A 3190-nucleotide genomic window follows, 5' to 3' on the forward strand; every position below is an offset into this window, starting at 1 on the left:
AGCATTTACAAATAACAGCGTATCTAAAAGTATGAGACAACAACAAACAAAAAGCATAGACCTACCATTAAAAGCTGTGCTTGCACAGGTTCTGCACGATCCTCTTCAATAATATCCTCTGCTTCGCAATCGGGCTCAAACTGATAAGCGATATTAACAACGCCTTTGTTTACAATACAACCGGAGCACATGCCGCTGAGGAGAGGGGCGGGATGTTTAGAGGCGGTTTAGCCAATCACAACACACTGGGCTACCTAGCCAATCAGAGCCCATCGCCTATTTCTGAGGGAGGGGCTTCATAAAAGCAGGAAATTGATCAGTGTGTTTCTCAGAGAAGGGACAGAGCGGTGTGGAATAAAGGTAAATTATGTGAAAAATAATGCGTTTTAAAAAAAAACTAAGCATTAACACATGTTAGACTGCACCCCATAAACACAATCAAGCCTAGAAAAAAAAACACTGAACCACCCCTTTAAAACTTATTTATATGTATATATTTAATTTAAATGCAAAGTTTAATATTAATTGCCAGTTCATATAATAATTATTTGAATATATTATATGAATTATAAATATTATGATTCATATTATATGAATATAGTAAATAATTAGCAGCAAAAAACGGGTAATTTTGTCTGTAAAGTTCTTTCACTGTAAACTGCTTTAATTTGAAGCAAGAGATTCAGGGGAGTGGCTTGTATCAGATATAGGTCACTTTGCTCACAGCTGATTGGTCCAGTTTGGGTTTGCGATCTCTAATAAAAGCTACTCCGAAGCATGGTAGCCATTACCATAGCGACAAAACCCTCTCAAATCCAACCCACATTCTTGACCCCGAAAACTCAAGAGTTTGCTCCAACTAAACGCAAACTTACCTGGGTAAAAAGCGAAACGGCTTCTTGCAACAGGCCTCGGGGAAAGACATGACATGTACTTTATCGCACCATAATAAGTCCCGCCCACAGTGGACCTGCGTGCAACGTGCGTTGCGTCCAGTCAAAAGCAAATCCGGTCGCTGTCACTCATGTCGCTGGAAATCGCCAGCTCTCCATTGAAATGAATGGGATCGTGTCGCTTTGTCGTTGCATGTGGCTTGTAGTGTGAACAGGGCTTTAGTGTGGATGCTGTCTACACTGGATTAAGTATGCGTGTTCAATTTCTGACATGTATACTTAAAGTGCTTGAGCTACTCTAATCAACAGGAAAAATAAAAGAGTACACTAACGTTTTGACTCATCCTGTTTAAACAGCATGTTTGCGCACAGACTTCAGAAAGTTTGTTCGGAGCATTTGGCTGCAGAAAATGAAGCACAGTGTAATGAAGTGTTTCCAACGAAACTTTTGAAAGATGAAGCAACCGTTGGTATTGGATCTGTCCACAGCTGCATCGCAAAGCGTAAGTAAACAATTTCATAATGCATTGTCTATAAATTATGGTTTTATATTGCTGGTTTAGAAAAGGTTTACTTAAGGGCAAAGGTGACATTAGCCAATCATAATGGCCGTTTACTGACAAGTCAGTCGCCCCTTAATGAGAGTTGAAAATTATTTTTCTGCATATATTTGTGTGTGTGTGTGTGTGTTTGCAAACATTATTAACATTATAAATGACCCCAAGGAACATATTAATACAAATCCAAAGGTCAATCTGAGAAAAAAAATAATCTGCCATTGTAATAATAATTAAATAACTAATACTAAATAAAAATATCCTACCTGAATTTGGCAGGTGGCAAGAGTTAATTTCCCACCCTGAAATGTCCATATGTGTGCACTATATTTGAAGACCATATAATAGCTCTCTGTGACTGAGAGAGCTCTCATGTCTTTATTCATGGAAAACTTTTTTCTTTCATTGCAGTTCTCAAATATCATTCTCCATTCTATATATTCAAACTGCTGCGTTATGTGCAGTTACCACACCATATGAAAATCAATGCCATGTGGCTTCAGTGATGTCAAACTTGGCCCAAAGCATTGACATGCTGAGTAGGGATTTGAAGTACATTCCAGAGTTTTGGCAGTCTTTTGGAGCTTGACAGATGTGGTAACTGTCTTCTTTTTATAAAAGAAAAAGATACATTTTCCATGGAAAAAAGTCAAGTCATCTTTATTTACATAGCGATTTGTACAATACAGATTGTTTTAAAGCAGCTTTACGGTGACAAACAGGAAAATAAAGATTCAGTGATGCAAATAGAAGTCAGCTCTAAAAAGATAACAGTCATAATTCTGAAAACAACAACTTACAATTTTGAAACAACATGAGAGTTTGTAAGCAATTAGACATTTTTCATTTTTGGAGGAGCTATTGCTCTGCATGCACCACATGGCTCCATGCTTCATGGTTTAATATGGTCTCCAACAAAGGTGCATCTTAAAATGATGATGATTTCTAAACAAATATACACACATTATGGCACATGTTTACACTGTGTGGGAAGCTATTGTATGACCCTGGACATGGAGGTTATCCTAAATAGCCTAAACTTAAGTGTATATAAACATATTGTATACACAGGTATATGCCTACGTAAATACATATCCTCTATTTGTGTAAACCATGTCCCATATATGCATATTTTCAGTATGCTTCCAATGCTAAGATCAGAAACATAATGGCATTGTATATTGTATAAGAGTAAGGTTACTGACTCTTAAATAATTAGGGGAAGATGAAGAAAGATGGCCACCTTAAGAATAGTTCACATTCATGATTAAGTTGTAGTATATGAGTCTAGAATGTACAATATGATAATGCATCAGCCAATACATTATTAAGAGAAATACATGGAAACATTTGCTAATTACTTGTTATAGCATAAAATTGGAAACCATGAGAAATGGCCATGCCTCACTAATGGGGTAATCCACCCACCCCCACCCCACCAACCCGGGACAAGTTTTATTGGTTAAATCAAGCTTTTTAATGGTAACAATTGCACTTTAACACCTTTTACAGTGTAGTGAAATTGGTGTCTGTGTGTTCTGCGGGACGTGTCGCTGTCCAGGGTTCTGAAAAACAACTAGCCTACAGTGTGTACTTACGTTATGTAAATCATCTCCATTCTACGAATTAACTAATCGTATAAAGTTGATTATTATTGGATTTTCTTTTCATTCTCCCAATGGTTTCAACTCGACCATGCATTCAATTTTACAGTTATACAGACCATCTGGGCTCCAGTAG

The sequence above is a fragment of the Sinocyclocheilus grahami genome, unplaced genomic scaffold (assembly GCF_001515645.1).
Source record: "Sinocyclocheilus grahami isolate Dianchi unplaced genomic scaffold, SAMN03320097.WGS_v1.1 scaffold576.1, whole genome shotgun sequence".
Classification (NCBI taxonomy): domain Eukaryota; kingdom Metazoa; phylum Chordata; class Actinopteri; order Cypriniformes; family Cyprinidae; genus Sinocyclocheilus; species Sinocyclocheilus grahami.